This window comes from Magallana gigas, chromosome 5, assembly GCF_963853765.1.
Source record: "Magallana gigas chromosome 5, xbMagGiga1.1, whole genome shotgun sequence".
Lineage (NCBI taxonomy): Eukaryota > Metazoa > Mollusca > Bivalvia > Ostreida > Ostreidae > Magallana > Magallana gigas.
Window position 1 is genome coordinate 44081774 of NC_088857.1, and position 18339 is coordinate 44100112.

Consider the following 18339-nt stretch of genomic DNA (forward strand, 5'->3'; position numbering starts at 1 on the left):
TGTTTAGAAATTCTTTGCCGTTTAAGAGCTATATGGGAAAGGACATTGTATGGGCCGAACCCTAGTCTCCTTATTGGGGCCAGATAACGAAAATTTTATGATTGAATATTGTTTAAAACATCATTCTAAGCATCTTTTATTCTATATTCCTTTTCAAAATATTTGTCCTTTTTGAGATATATTCGATCGAAGTTTTGGATTTTTGGCCCCTTAAAACCCCTAATTACGTAACGCATAATAAAAAAATTATAATGTATAGTTTTATTAGTAAAAGATGAACATTTTTGCTTCTTAAACATATTACAAAACATTTCTCAGTAAAGTGCTACAGAAGAAAGACTTTAGATCCCTTTTGGCCCCTTAATTGAAGGGCCAGCCCCTTTTTCTTGGCATCATACGAAAGTTCTTTTGATATTAAACATATTTTGTTCAACAAGTGTTTAGAAATTCTTTGCCGTTTAAGAGCTATCTGGGAAAGGACATTGTAGGGGCCGACCCCTAATCTCCTTATTGGGGCCAGATAACGAAAATTTTATGATTGAATATTGTTTAAAACATCATTCTAAGCATCTTTTATTCTATATTCCTTTTCAAAATATTTGTCCTTTTTGAGATATATTCGATCGAAGTTTTGGATTTTTGGCCCCTTAAAACCCCTAATTACGTAACGCATAATAAAAAATTTATAATGTATAGTTTTATTAGTAAAAGATGAACATTTTTGCTTTTTAAACATATTACAAAATATTTCTCAGTAAAGTGCTATGGGAGAAAGACTTTAGAGCCCTTTTGGCCCCTTATTTAAGGGACCAGCCCCTTTTTCTTGTTATCAAACGGAAGATCGTGTAAATATAAATTTTATTTGCTCTATATGTCATGGTAAAATATTTTCAGGAAAGGAGATAAAGAACGAAAACCATTAAAAATTATGTCGTTTTATTTAACTCGATTTTCGGGTCCAGGCGAGCTTCGACGCCTTTGAAGCCAGACAACCACAAATGCCTTTAAACACATCTACAATCTTTTGTCTACAATCCCTGAAAATTTAAATTCAATATCTTTTTTCGTTTAGGAGGAGATAGCAGGACAAAATGACCCTCTAAAAATCACTAAAACGTCAATATCTCCCGAACGGAAATGACGTCATTAAAATAAAAAATTATATATAAGGTTTTTATCAATATCTACAAGATCTGAAATTTTCACGAAAATCGGTCAAGTCGTTTTCAAAAAATCGCTTGTACAAAAAAGCGTAAGAAAAAAAAAAAAAAAAAAGGGAAAAAGAAACAAAGCAATAACAATAAGGTCTTCCGTTGGAAACGGAAGACCTTAATAAGAAGAATAAGAAGAAGAAGAAAAAGAAGAAGAAAAACAAAGTCGACAAAAACAATATGTCTCCCCTTTGAAAGGGGAGACATAATTATGATAAGATACAACAATTCCGGAAAAATACCGATATTAAAGTTTGATGCGGCGGTAATTTTACTGATGTGGCGGTGCCTGAGAAACAAATCATTAATTTTTGTTGCCTAAATGAAGCTATTTTCGGTAGGTTTAAATACCCATGTATGTATTTTTAGCTACGTAGCTAAATCTAGTAATTGTACTAAACCTGTCTAGATGTCGATGGTTGAGATAAGTGGAACCCTATAGCGATAGGACTAGTGCAAGTGTTCTTGTGAACGTTTGGCAACAAAGATAATATAAGCATTTCAGTATAATTTTGTTTGCAAACTGAACATTATTAGTCAGATCATTTAGCTGTCTATTATTTATACAAGTAATTGTCAAGAAGGGAATTCAATTTTGGGGGTTAGATTAAAGCATTTAGTTGTTGAACGAGAGTGAGTGTATGAGTGAGGGTGAAAGTGAGTGATAATTTGTAAATATTATCTATTGATTTATTTTCTTGTAAATAAATTCATTAATTGAAACTGTCCTGAGTGTTATTTGGAGATCGCCTGGCTCAACCACGTTACAGTCGGCTATTCCTTTGCCAGGTAAAGAATGCTCCCAAGATGTTCACCTGGGACTCGTAACATAAAGGGTACTTAAGTCTAAGGCAATGCTAAGTAGGACCTATATACATTCATAGACTTAAGTCCGTAACTTGAAGAGTGCTTACCTACGACAAATTTACCCAAAACTTAGGTGGCCTATAGACGTGGCTTAAGTTTATCCTAAGTTTGTTTTACACAAATTTAGAAGTCTATTTGTTATTTCAATTCAGCATGTAAATACAGTGTATTTATAACATAATTTTAAAAAATACCTTGATATTCACCAATATTAAAGTTTTGGTTTAATTGATATAAACATTAGCAATGGTCGTAATGAGCTGTAACATTTTCCATATAGTATGCCAGTGGGCTTCAGAATAGGTTGTAAACACGTTATGGTCAGTTTACAAGAAGTACATATGACTATATATGTAAACTACCAAAACCTGAGGAATTATAAAAAGGACGTTTGAAGACACAAAAAACCCTCCGTGATGATAAAGACAACGATTGCCTCAATTGAATATATTTACTTAATGAAAAAAATATACTCAGAGAAAGTGAATTACCTTATTGGTGAGGTAAGATGTTGAACAAACGATAAAAAGAAATCCACTATATTATTCCATCAAGTTCCAAAGGCATGGTGAATTTACGCCACAGGCAGTCTTTGAGAACGACTTGAATAGTGAATATTCATCAAAACAAAGAAGTAACAACAACAGACTGAATGCATTGTCTGAGATCCATTGCTTCGAGATTTAAAAAAAAACTAGTGGGTATTGTTTTTAAAAAAAAAAACCTACATGTCTCCCCTTCTCCCCAAGGATTGTAATATGGGGCAAATTTAATAAGTGATAAAGAATGATGTCAGCTATATGTTATATATCATCCATATATGATACAAGTCATTATTGTAAGGAATATTTTCATGATAACTGACCCCGAGATCCAAAAAGATCAAAAAGTTGGGTTTGGTTCACTTTTTCGCTAGAGCCTTAAACTGTGTTTTAAGTTCAAAGGTTCTCTGTCAAAGTATTTTGAAGCTATGGTCTGAAAAAAAAAGATTCTTTTTCTTAATATGAAGTCCTTTTCTCTAAGTATATTTTAAATAAAGCCGAGAATGTTTTTTTAGGTCACCTGAGTCACTCGGGTGACCTATTGCAATTGGTCTTCGTCCGGCGTCGTGCGTTAACAATTTTACATTTTTAACTTCTCCTTGAAACTACATGGCCAATCGTTACCATGTTTGGTGTGAAGCATCTCTATGGTAAGAAGAATCTAAACTGTGAAATTTATGGCCCCAGGGTCAGGGGTTCTGGCTCTAGGGTGGGGCCAATATGGCCATATAGTAAAAATGTATTAAATCTTTAAAAATCTTCTACTCTACTACTATATGTATTTTTTAAAAACTAAATGCATAATTATGATGTCCATGATGCCCTCTACCTAAGTTGTGAAATTCATGACCCCTGGGTCAGGGGTTCAGGCTCTAGGGTGGGACCAATATGGCCATATAGTAAAAATGTATTAAATCTTAAAAAATCTTCTTCTCTACTCTCATATGTATTTGTTAAAAACTAAATGCATGATTATGATGTCCATGAGACCCTCTATCAAATTTGTAAAATTCATGATCCCTGGGTCAAGGGTTCAGGCTCTAGGGTGGGGCCAATATGGCCAAATAGTAAAAATGTATTAAATCTTAGAAAATCTTCTTCTCTACTCCCATATATATTTGTTAAAAACTAAATGCATGGTTATGATGTCCATGAGGCCCTCTACCAAAATTGTGAAATTCATGACCCCTTTGTTAGGTGTTCAGGCTCTAGAGTGGGGCCAATATGGCCATATAGTAAAAATGTTTTAAATCTTAGAAAATCTTCTTCTCTACTCCCACATATGTGGGCAAAAAACTGAATACATGGTTATGATATCCACAATCTCCTTTACCTAAATTGTGAAAATCATGGCCCCTTGGTCAGGGGTTCAGGACATGGGGGGGGGGGGCAATATGGCAATATAGTGTTAATGCATAAAATATTTTAAAATCTTCTCTATTCTCACACATCTGTATAAAAAAAAACTGACTAATAATTATGTTTACCAGGAAGTCCTCTACTGAAATTTTAATAATCATGTCCCCTGGGGTATGGGTTTTGACTCTAGGGCAGGGCCAAAATGGATGTATAGATGTTAATGCATATAACGTTAAAAAATTATCTTCTTTACTTCCACACACCTGAATGTCATGATTTTGTATACCAGCTATTTTAGTTTTTCACCAAAATTATATGTTTCACAGTTCTTTTTTTAATTAAATGTGGTCGTCATTACAAATTTATAATTTTTCTACTCCAGTATGAAACCTAATTAATTAGATGCCAATATGAGACTCCATGACACGTTTGTGTATGGAATATATGCTACTCAGATGACCGTTAAGGCCAATTGGCCTCTTGTTCTTATTTGACCTTGAAAAAATATGAGGCCAAGGTCAAAAATTTTGATAGGTTCCATCTAGGTTACTTACTATCTATCTGCGATACAAGTTAAAATATGTATGTTTAAGGAATCTCATGTTATGATTGGTACAATATTTTTTAGAAAATGAATTAACTTAGGGCACAAGATTGGTCAAGGTAAAAAAAATGATGGTGCTGTGCACTCTTACTCAAAACCATCTATCTATGTTTTAGGTTTAAAGTCTTGATGTCAAAAGGTATCTGAGTTACTCAGACAAAATTTTATTATTTTTTCTTCATTTGATCCTCAGTTAAAACATGGTCAAGGTCATATATAAATCAATAGTACACCGCAGTGTATTATTATTGTTCTTTGTTTAAAGTTTGAAGTCCTTCTGTCAAAGTACATTCAGGAGATAAACAATGAAGTTTTTTTTTCTAATTTGACCTTGAAATAAAAATCTTGAGGTCAAGGTAAAAAAATTTGGCTGGGTTCAGGTAAGTTATATACGATATATCTATGATATAAGTTAAAAGTCTGTATGTTGAAGGAGTCTTGCGTTGTGGTCTGGACAATTTTTTTTAGTAAACCGCTTGACCTTGAAAAAAATAGGTCAAGGTGAAGAATTTTGGTGGTGTGAACTCTTTCTCAATACAATCTACCTATGTTCCAAGTTTGAAGTCTTAATGTCAAATGGTATTCAAGTTAAAACCCAGACAAAATTTTATTATTATTTTTCCTAATTTGACCTTAAGTTAAACAAGGTCATGTTCAAATATTAATCAATAATACACCTCAGTGTATTATTATTGTTCTTTGTTTAAAGTTTGAAGTCCTTCTGTCAAAGTATTTTTAGGAGTTTAACAATGACGTTTTTTCTAATTTGACCTTGAAATAAAAATTTTAGGTCAAGGTCAAACATTTTGGTATGGTTATTTACCTTCTATCTATGATACAAGTTAAAAGTCTTTATGTTGAAGGGAGTCTTGTGTTATGGTCCGGACAATATTTTTTATTAATAGCTTGACCTTGAATAACAAAATAGGTCAAGGTCAAAAAATTTGGTGGCGTGCACTCCTTCTCAATACCATCTACCTATGTTCCAAGTTTGAAGTCTTAATGTCTAAAGGCATTTAAGTTACGGCCTGGACAAATTTGGAAGAAATTTACACTTATGCTACCTTAAATTTTTGTGTCTGTACATTTACATCTACCCCCATCTTATCAAAGATGTCATGCACGTGTACACTGTATCTATTAATAAACATATATTACCCTAAGATAATGATTTTATTACCAATACATTCAAATTCGACAAAAGAAATGCGATATACGTTTTTAACTTTTAACATTAGTATGACTTAGCTAAGACATTGCTAAGTTTGCTTTATGTTACGGTATAAGACATACTTAAGTAGGACTTCTGTAGATCCTAAGATTGTGCCTAAGTCCTACTTATGACCCTACATTAGTCAATATTCTTAGCATGCTTTATGTTACGAGCCTCAGATACATAGGTAAATAAATATTAGAAATCTATGACAAAATGAAAATCACAAAAGTGCAACAAGTCGAACAGATATATACATTTTCCAAAAACGCTCCTGGGCGTTCATGCAGATATTAAACTCCACAGAAAAAAAGATATTTAGCAAATATTGTCGAAAACACGAGAGCCGGGGAAATATGTCCACCCCGTTCCGTGTCACGTGACCAAATTATGTACAAAGTTGACATTTAACAGGAAGCTGGTGTTCTATAGTTACAAAAATATATCCCAACGTATTATATGCTTAAACAAAGAGTGTTAAAATTTCAAACATTTGCAATAAAATATTGCTGAAAAATCTTTGACAAAAATTTGTTTGAAAGTTCAGGCTAAAATAAACATAGTCGTCATTTAACAGATATTTGACGTCCCATCGGTACAAAAATAGATCCCTATGGCATGCTTAAACAAAAGGTGTTTTAAAATTTCAAGCACATTCGATACAAAGTTGGTGAGAAATCTTTGACGAAAATTTGTAATTTAGGCTAAAAAAATGTTGTCATTTCACAGGAAGTTGACGTCCAATTGGAACTTAAAAAAAAATCCCGATAAATGGCATGCAAATACAAATACTGTGTAAAATTTCAAGCAAATTCAAATATTAAAAGATTTAAATATAATTAATTATGTTTATCAAATGATGAATGTGTGTATGAATTTTTACTTGTTTATTCCTTTCTACTAACCTTTTACCATTGTTAGGGGTGGGTTTTTTTTCTCATATTTCTTCACCAAATATTCATAATCCTCAACTACTATACAGTCATAATAAGTTGTGTTATTCCACCTTACGTCCATTTAGTAAATAAGCACTAATCAGCAATAATCAAAAGCTGCATTTATTTAGATAATATGTAATAATTATGTGTACCTTGTTCCTAATCCGTTACTGTTATATAATTTACATAATAAAATATTTTCATATTAAAGGACATTTAAAATCTCAGAACAAGTGTATAGACTGGGGTCACTTTAAGGAGGCGTATGTGTGGGACAATTCTGCAAACCCATTCATCATAAACTCACATAGACGCATATATTTTTTTTAAATCAGAAAACAAAATGAGGAATCATTTGACGAAACGTGTTAAATTGTAAGATGTTGCATCTATCGTAATGAAACTTTATAGATCAAGTTTATAGACACTGAGCATAAGGTGGATGGAACAATGGAAATGTAAACACATAGCAATGCACTTATCAAAAACTTCAGAGGCCCTTAACCTATTACTGATGTCAGTGATGACAGACTTATGGAAAACAATCATGACGCCCTGCAATGATTTATTAAGACAGGACAGTCCAAGAGGATAAACTGATTAAAATAAAAAGGTAAAACATATTATATCTTATCAAACAAGACAGGCCATACTTGTAATTTCTTAAATTATGGGATCTGGGGAGTTGTGTATATACAAATTAAAGTCTTGTAATAAGACTGAACGATATATAAAGATATTGATAAAATCGATTTGAATTAGTTCGATACGCGTGACGAGACGTTAGCGGCAATGTCGAACCGGAAAACAAAATTCCCGTCTAATTTATTCTTTGATTTACTTCAGAAATGACTTTTAATTTTTAGCCAATGAGAATGCGCGGCTTTCGTTAGTAGGCCCGGGACTGTAGTGTTGTAAAATGGAAACCGAAACAACACGTGAACACTCGTGGGTCTCCCTGGACACCCCAACTATAAAGAAATCCAATGTTTAGACTCATGTTGGAATTCCTGTTTATGACATCGAATCAAAAAAATTACAGAAAAACAAAACACGGTATGTCGCCATTGTAAAGTAATGGCCCCGTACAATGGTAATATAACAAATGTGCATGTGCATTTAAGACATCATTCAAACATAAAACCTGATTGTGTTACTTATGACAAAAAAATACATGTTACGCAGAAATTCAAGCGAATCTACCATCATTTTCAAAATACTCAAATTCATCATCAAGAGCAGCAGACATAAACCGGGCTGTGGCAGGATTTATTGTGTCTGGCATGAGACGGCTAGGCATAGTGGACAACCTAGAGTTCAAATTACTATTACATAAACTTGATCCTCGCTATGTTTTTCCATGTAGAAGACATTTTGCAGGTAAGATTATTCCTGAAATGTACGATGAGAAAAAAAGAGAAATTGGAGAAAAATTACAGATGACTCAATCAGTTGCACTAACAACAGATTCTTGGACATCAAGAGCCTGTCACTCGTATATAACTGTCACAGAACACTTTGTTGCAGATGATTGGACAATAAACATGTACTGTAAAACCAATGGAAATATCGTGATACATATCGTATCTCATTGCAAATACATGTCTCGTGAAATGTATCGATAAGGCAAACACTGTATCGTCCCAGCCCTACAAGTTGTAATTCATCTATTACTTCAAGCCGTCTCATTAACAGTGATGTGATAGAGAACATGTTCTGTCAGCAGAGAACATTGCATAATGGGGTTAACACTAATCCGACTTACCTAGGTCATTGTTATTTGGTACATTCTGTAATTCTTGGGCAAGCATCAATATCTCGAAAATCCAAAATAGGCGGTGGAGAAGGAGAACAATTACCAATGAATCATGAAACAGTCGATGGCACTAATCTATAAGTGAGAAAGGTACATTCTTTTTTTTTCCAATTATTAACAATGATAATATAATTTAATATCATTTTTAACATATATCCCTTCCATTAGGACGAATTCCATTCTCGGAGAGGTCACTACTTATTTCAAAGCTGTTTAATTTATATATCAGGTTCAAGAAAAAATTCGTTGCCTTTTTCATAGTAGAAAATATTGCCAGCATCTGAATAGCTATTGCTAAAGATACAAAAAAAGATATATGTTTAAGCCAACCATAATATCTAGGGTAGGGGTGGGAGGAAAATGTTCGTGTTCATTCGTCCGAGGATTTGATTATTTCGAAATGCATAAATATTGAAACACTGTTGCACATATATAGATATTGCACACGATTTGATCTTTAATTAAATTTGTTCTACCTAATCCAACTTTACACCTGACATGTGAAAAAAATACTCAAACACATAATTGTATGACGGAACTGTCATGACTTTTTATTCATATCAACATTCACAGTTAACATGTCGGTTGCGTGTTCATACTCTTTGCGCTGATCTTACCACTAGTAAGCTTTTGGCAGCATAGCATTCACAAAATATTTATTCAACAAACCATATCAGAGCCGTGGGACCTGGAGACAAAAGTATCCCTTAGCAATTGGTTATATGTCAAAATTGCGCCAATTGGATTTCACGCATAATGAAATCCAACCGCCATCACAGCAGTTTAATTTTGACCATCTCAAGCTTACATATCATCATTCACATATAGTCATCTAACAATGTGTATATACATATTAAAATCACTTATCATCACATTCATAATCAAAGCCACAACAGTTCCCAGTCCAACTAACTTCTATAATGTATACTTTTACCCTCAATAAACTGCCTTAAAGCCGACTGCATTATTGACAAAAATCCGTTATTGCCAGAAGGCGACAAATGAACCCCTTCATTCAGAAAGAGATTACTTTGATTAGGTTTAATGTCGACATATTTAATTGAAGCACCACCTCAATTAAAAGCACCACTTATCTTCAAAATAAGAGTAGCCACAGAACTATTAATCCTAAGCCTAGATGTCTCTTCTCAGTCATTCCAGCATAATTCATACATTTACGAAGTGAAGGGTACACAAATATTAACTTAATAGTTTGGACATAATTTTGTGTTTGAATTATAAAATAAACACCCTCTATTGAGGAAATAAAATTTTACAAGTCAATATTTTGTTTTAGATTTATATAAATTCAAACTTGTCACATACATTCACTCCGTAACGTAGGTAACACCAGAGAAAAGGCATCTGTAGTATAAACAAATTATTTCTTGATGTCTTAATTTGTATTATACTTTTTAGGTGTATCAATATAAAATTTTAATGTAACAGAAAAAAAATCCGAGCTGCGAGTATAAAAAAAATTGACTGCACATGTATAAATCCAGTTTGCTGAAATTTTTTAGAATAAATTTAACACAAATTTTGATAACGGACATGATGAAGTTAACGGAATATTACTTAACTTTACCACTTTTTATCAATAAGTTATTTATATATTTTTAACAAAATATACTTTTTATGGAAATATGTTTAGCATTTATTTTTGAAAATCACAATGTGCATAGACTGAGTGTACTTCAATCGTAACGGAGGTAACAAAAATCAAGGTTGGATAGAAAGATGAAGATACAATGTGAAATTGTCATTAACAGCGTAAAAACTATTCTTCATAAACAATAAAGAGAATAAAAACACAAAATCCTTATTATTTGTTTAACAAAGGGATGTTTTGTTACGGAGGTTATTTTTTGCATGTACAGTGATCGAAAGAAATCCGTTGAAACATTCCTTCAATTTAAGACTTCTGTACCTTGTCCTCAATCATCTTAATGTTATTTTCATCCACTTTGAATATTCTTCCTGATTTACCCGATGCTGCTGGTGGTTTTGAGAGCACGTGTAAAATGTCAGTCGGCTTGAGCCAAAGTTCATCTACTTCTTTGGGCCACTTATTTGCCACAAGAAGTCATAAATCGGACAAATATCTCCTGATTATCCTCTTATATATCCTGTACCTGACCTATGTATCATTTCATTTGTTACATTGCTGCAACCAAAGCATCTTTCTTTAACACTTCTTCTCCATTGTTTTCCACATTATTATTTTGCTGTTCAGAATATTTGGTCAATAAATGCAATGTGTAATCTTCACATTTTGTTTAACATCTGCTCTACAACTATCGCAATAGCATGATATCTCTCTCGTAAAAATTTGGTTTGGACCATCTCCAATGACGTAGTTCACTTTGAAAGTCCCTTTCACTGGTAATGGCGTGACTCGTTTTAAAAATATCTCGTCAGATTCTTCATTATTCGTTTGGGTAAAAGAGAGAAAGTTTACTTTACTTCCTTCCTCGACAGCTGTTCCTACCCATTTCAAAAAATCGAACGCAAGTCACAAATAATATCAGTAACACTGTCAAAACTTAACCCCGAAACTCCTTACCACACCACTGATACACGTGGTAATGAAAGGTCTGTACCAAACTATGATGAAATTGATGCATATTGCTCAGCTCCTTTAATAAGAGATGATCCCATAATCCATATTGAATCTACAATATCATAAACATTAAACAATGCATGTACACATAGCAGTACTTGCAAGCTGAATTGATAAGTATCCAAACTGAAAAATTAATGATGTTGTTAATAAAAGTTACAAAACGTTCAGATTAAATTGTAACCAACTCGGGTCTAAGATCATGCATATATGCATCTGAAGACCATCTTCCCCTTCTTTGAATTTCTTGTTCAGCAATGCCCAACATGTACATGTGTGTAGCAGCTCCTATTCTACAAGAGTGTGTTTGAATTTTTTTTGTTTTAGTACCTTAAAATGTCAGTGTTTTATTCAATATGCTTGAAAACTGGTATGAAGACAGGGGAGTGCCGCTTAAATGGCACAATAAAGGGCCATCCTCCGTAGAACTGCATTGCAGAAAAGTCTCCAACATGTCAAAACATACTAATGACTCTGATGATTTGTTTATGTTAATAATAAAACCATTGCCATATTGATCTTTTTTAGAAAAACGCAGTTTAAGTATGATAGTATCTTTGATTAATTGTAGAACTGAGAGATATAAAACATTTTTGTTATTGCTGTTTGATGCAGATGTTAATCCACTAATGTGGACAAGACCGAAAAATACAACTGAAAATGCAGATCCAAGTAATGGGGCTTCTAATGTCTTTCACAGGCTTAGTTTTTCTTAAGCCAGCCAACATATTTTGGACAATAAAAGTTTTAAGTGGATTGTATAGGCCAAGCATTTGCAAATTGTGGCTCAAAGCTAACAAATAAACTTTAGCTAACGAATATGCAAACTCTTTTGAAGCTAAAAGGCTGGAAAATTTGACTACGTGATCAAACGGGGGTGGCCAAAGTGCGGTGAACAAGACTGTAACATGGAAAACATTAATGGCTTTGCCATAGGCAATCTTTGTGTTGTTTGAGAGACTCGCGTCAATTAAACGATTGACATTCCTTCAAAAGGCTGCAAAATTGTGTAGGTACTGGATAAAGATGGCAATCTGCCCATGGTGCCAACTGAATCTGCACCACTGCAATCGAGAAATTGAATCTGCAATCTCATTTCTATAACCACTTATGTGAATGTGAACTGCCTTAATCTTAATGTTGAACATCAGTGACAATAAGACTAATTCTCTCATGAATGACATTACCCTCTAATTTTTGGAAGTCTTTTGATTAAGAATTTCTACCAAGGCTAGATTATCAACATGGAGTATAATTTTTTATTTTTGCAACTTGCCAGACCACAAATAAAATCCTAAAACTAATGGGACAAACTCTCAGAAAGTTATATTATTTCTCATATTCATGTTCCATTCCCCTGGCCAACATAAATAAGACCAAAAACTTCCAAATATCGAGCTATCTGAATAAAAATGCAAGTTTTTATCAGATTCCCGTTGTAAATCTGGACATTTTGTAGTTCTCTTAAATTCATCAAGAAATTTTAACCATATCTGAAGATCACTATGTATTTCTTTTGTCAGGCGTACGAATTGATAAGGCTTAGAAAAGCCCATAAATGCGACATGTAAATGTTCTACCCGCCGGTAAGGCCCTCGTTACAAAAGCTAATGAACCTACTTTCTTTAATGCAATATAAGTTGTTGGACCCTCAGTCTTTTCATCTGATAAAGATTAAAATACTATCCATTAATACTGAACAATTGTATGTCCCTTGAGCTCCAGCAAACAAAAAGCCATATAAATTTTCGTGTTCACTCGGCCGAGGATTGAAATAAAACGGCCAAGAGCGCATGCTCAGGAATAAATAAAGTATCAAAGTCTTGATGTTAAATACAAAAATTCCGGAAAAATTGCATAATATTTCCTTAAATTTTAATTACACTAATTTATTCTAAATAACTGTATTTATCTGTAAGGAATAAATTTGATTATCTGAAAGATTGTCGGATGTCAACGAATCTGTGGAAAAAAACAGATTCAAAACAGAAAGTATTCAAGAGTTGAGCATCGCTCAAATTGAAACCATAGCATCATTAAAAAGGCAAACAGTCAGAAAAAGGTATACTTAAAGTTAAATCACACTACAAAGAATGTCAGAAAGACAATTCTGAATATATGCATAAAACAAATGGCTCAAGTGGACACATTATGACTGCACAAAATTGTCAGTCTATCAGTTTAATACACTGGTTACCAATTCAGTTCAAGATAATACAAGTTTTTTAATTGTGCAGCTATAAAGGGTCTCCAGAGATTCGAACAGACCCAATATAGTGCATGACCAGGAAATCATTTTTCTGACATAGAAAAAGAGCTGCACAATCGACAAGATGGAACTGTTTTGATTTTAACATATTTTATTGTGTAATTACACAAGAGGATTGGAAACAAGTTCTTACAACTTACGAGTTACTCTCCTAATGATGATACAACAATATACACAATTATCATTTTTGTTACATGTTACTTATAGTTATTCACTTTATAATAATATTCATAAATTTGCATTTACAAAGTATTCGCAAATATATAATAAATAGTGTTGACATACAGAATAAAATAGCATAAACAAGAAAAATTAGTTATTAAATCTTCTAGCTTTTGTACTGCTGAAAAAATAAAGCAGTTTGTATTATAAGACAGATTGTCACTACCCCAAACAAGCAAATGTGAATTAATTAAGATTGTTTCTTCAAGCCTATTAAAAAGAAGTTCAAATAGATTGTTTCTAGCATTTACATAATTCTTGCACACAAAGAAAAAATGATAAACATCCTCCTTTTGACCACAAATACAATTAGGTGATTCAATAATGTTTCTTCTGTACAGATCATAATTCAAAATACAACTGTGTCTCAATTTGGTATGCAAAATATTAATAGTGCGTTTACCGAATGAAAAATATTTCGGAGGTTGAGGAATACTTTCAGTAATATTTTTCTTGAATATGTTGAGAGACGTTGCTTCCCTAACTTCTAAATTGAGAGAATTCCATCTCCGAATAGTGTCGAGTACAAAAGATTTTTTATAAAGTTCTAATCCGCTGATTGGAACAGTATAATTTTCACAATTTCTTGTGTGATATTTTGAAACATTTTTGGTTACAGGAGGAATAATGTTGCTCAAGTACTCGGGTACTTGATTTGTATGAATTTTAAACATGGTTATTCATTTAGCCTTATTACGTCGACTGACAATAGGTTCCCAGCCAGTTTCTGTGTAGAGAGATTCTGTAGATGCTAAAATGGGTAAACCAGTAACAATCCTTGCAGCACTTAATTGAACTTTTTCTAATCTCTCCATGTCAGACTTATCACAACCATCCCATGCTACAGAAGCGTATTCAAGAACTGGTCTAATAAATGTGATATACTGTACATTTTTAATAAATTTGTGCTACCTTGAGTAAACTTAAACTTTTTTTAAAGTCCTATTTTTTATATGCACTATTTACTATACTATTAATATATTGAGACCAACTTAAGTCGTTAGAAAAAGTAATCCAAGATGTCTGTGGGTTGAAACATAGTCCAGTAGGGTCTGTCAGTCTCGTCAGCTGACCAACGAGATTTGACGAGATTATTAACTTCCGGGTACCTCGAGCGATATGGCGTTATCGATATTGTATTGGGCAAACTATGTTGAGGGTTTAACAAAGATTAAAAGGAAAAGTGAAGCTGCAGTTGAGTCTCAGAGGGTCCTCCGGTTCGCGTTTGACGAGTTGTGTGTCATTACTGCCAATGTTCAAGCATCAATGAGGGACACATCATACAAAGTTCAGGTGCGTTGTTGATTTGTTACTCACATATATACTATAACATCTTTTACTCTTTTGATAAAAAAAATCATTAAAATTTTGAAAGATTGCTCCTTCCATGATATAATCATACTTGAAAACAAAACAAACCATTTGCCTAACGTTATCGTACATGCATAAACAAATCTGCAAGCAAGCCCAGACATACCTATATATCTGATTATTGGATAATTCTATTGTAGCACACGTGTATGATTAGATCGTGTGTATGAATTACAACAGATTTAGAAAGATTAAATTGTTCGTCTGTTGACAAGTGTAGGTACATGTACATGTATTGTATTTCTTTTTAATGTTATAATGCCATGCAATAGACATTCCTTGAATCTGAAGATAACGGTGTGGTGGAGTCATCATCATGCGAGTGTCCTATGGGGAGGTATAAGTGTCATCATGTGGCAGCAACTCTCCTTTATGGGCAAGTGTTCTGGTATATTATTGTAAAATGTGGTTAATGTTTGAAAATCATTGGATAATCTGTTCACCTTTGATGTTTATTAGATTTCAACTCAAGTTAGTAAATAATGAGTGAAAATTCTTCAGATATCATTATAAAATGCAACATGCATTTCTCATAATTGCTGTATATTCAGTTGTTTTTCCATCAAATATTTTTTACCATAATTCTTTATAAATTGCAGATATAAGAAGGCAAGCAAAACCGACATAAAATGCAGTTGGTTAAAACATCCAAAGTCAGCACAGCCAAAGGTGACAACAACCATGGAGGAATTATTTCCACCAGAACAACCAGGATACAGGTATATGTAGTTTTTTTTTTATTTTCAAAGCAATGTTTCAACAAAAAATACTTGATTTAAGTAAAAATTGTGGATATTTATATATCTAATATCACACACACACTTATAGAGCCTTAAAACGTGTGGTGACGGATGAAGACCGATTATATTTTTATAATCAACTTAGCCAATTAGGCAGATTTACAGGTTCTCCCAGTTCATGTTCAATTTCTTCCCTTTGAATATGTTCTCACGCTGGATGCATTCATTGTCTTTTTTTTTTAAACTTGATTTGTTGGGGGGGGGTTGTTGACTTTTTTTTCAGATTTATCATATAAGATACTTTTTTGTGTATCTGGAATTTTGATATTAAATGTACTTTGATATTAGTGTTATTTTTTTGTTGTATTAAGCCATGGCTGTTGTAACATTTTACTAAAAATGAATCAGACAAGCATATTTGTATTGACACAAATGCTTGCAGTATATTTAATTTCAATATTTGTAATGTCAAATGTCAACGAACAAAAACTGAAGGTTCTTATTTAACAATATTCTCATAAGTTAATGCCAAGCAGAAACATGCACTTTGTGAATTTTATTTCAGACTAAAATATTTCTGATTTAATTTATTTGTACAGCAATGCACTGGATTCTGTGAAAAGAACCCACAACTGAAGATAGTCCTGTTGTCTTGATACAAGAACTATTTCAAAGTAAAGATTTCTTGGATGCTGAATGCAAGGAATCCTTTTTAAGGCATGTTTAAACCTAATATTTTGACAGCACTTTTATATTGCACTGTATCAATAATATTCTAATCAAGCCGATGGTACATATATCCGCTTTTTTCCCTTAAATATATCTTCTAACAGAATCACTATCTAAATTAAAAACCATGATTTTAGGGAGAAGCTTTCAATGTCCCCAGAGAAAATTATCCAGACTGCATGGACCACTATAGGGCAGCGGGAAAATACCTTGTGGGCCAAAGTTCGCAAGCTGCGTTTCACAGCATCCAATTTTGGACAAATTGTTACAGCTGTTCGAAAAAACAGGTATGATTTTCAAAAAACACTGTGCATGTCTCCTCAACCTCATTATTAAAGATGCATTATTAAATATTTAAAGATATTTAGTTTAAAGATATCAGTTTTTCTGAATTTTTAAAAGCACACACTATTGAGAATATGATGTAAATTCTTCAACAGTAGCCCTGAACATATTTGAAAAAGCCATATATTTTACTTCGACGATTTCTTCATTTTAATGATCTACTTAAAGAAATAAAATTGATACAATATTGTGCTATTCAATAAATGATAAAACTACAGTAGTTTTTTTTTTATTTTAGAGTGTTTTTTTTTAATAACAAGATTTAGATCATTTCAAAATCCATTGGAAATATTTTAGGTCAAACATGTCCTTGAAAAAAAGACTACTGAGTGCATACAACTTGGAAAAAAGAGCACCAATCCAATGGGGACTTGCCCATGAGAAGACTGCAATACAAGAATACTGCAAGATCTTGGAAGTGAATGTTTTAGAGACAGGTAAGTTTTTAAGGATATAATAGTTTATTGAGTTTGTTTGAAATTGTCATTATATTTGTGCAATTATAAATTGTTAAAAAATATGTTAAAACACTATTTACCATTAATTCTAGATAACCTAATTATTGATAGCAATCCCCGCCTTTATATGTTTAAGACACATCATCTGAAAGTACTAAAAACTAAATACAGCACTGCATGTATTGTTCCCAAACACATACAATTCCTTTATAATTTGAAAATTTACATGTATGTGTCCTATTTGAGCTTTATTGAAGATTTATTGATGAAATATTATCAAAAATGTTCATGGTAACATTTCAATAACTTGCACTTCATTCTGAATATTGAAGTACATTTGTGCCTAAACCTCTTATTTACATGCTGTCACTGCTGTTCTACATGTAACCAATATATGAAATAACACTTCCCATTTCTAGATTGTAATCCAAGTGATAATTCACTTCACCTCAGAACACAACATGATTATTGGCACCAGATCCAAGGACAGTTGTACCTGACAGGAACACAGTGCTGTGACTTAGTAGTGTGGACTCAGGCAGACATTCAAGTTGTTCTTATCGAGAAAGATGCATCATGGACATCAAACATCTTGAACATGATCGAGTTTTATTATAAAGTGTTTCTGCCAAGTTTATGATTCATTTTGTCTGTTATTCTTTGTCTACATGTCTGTGGTATAATAAATAAACAAAATAAATGAGAAAATGGTTCAGCAACTTTTGTTAATCAAACCACAAGCCACGATACAGAGCTTGCATATTTTTTTCTTATGACATTATGTACATATTGGCCTTTGTTTGTGACGATGCCATACCAATAGAATTAATTAAACATAGAATCTTAACGTTATAATCTCACATGTACATATGCATAGAAAATATAGTACACTGTGTTAACTAGAGGGTTGCAAATTCTAGATATGCATTCATTAACATAAGCATTGACCTACTGAATAGGTTCTTCAATGTCATACATTTCTGCAATCTCTTTCAAAGGGGGAGCCTGTAAATTAACAAGGGCCACACAAAG

At 32.8% G+C, this 18339-nt stretch overlaps 1 long non-coding RNA gene across 1 annotated transcript; it reads left to right on the plus strand.

Moving 5' to 3' along the window:
- Window positions 1–16160: 16160 nt before the first annotated feature.
- On the plus strand, window positions 16161–17281 carry LOC136275560 (uncharacterized). Its single transcript, XR_010714139.1, has 3 exons — window positions 16161–16496; window positions 16646–16791; window positions 17147–17281. It is a non-coding gene; the product is annotated as an uncharacterized lncRNA (long non-coding RNA).
- The last annotated feature ends 1058 nt before the right edge of the window (window positions 17282–18339 follow it).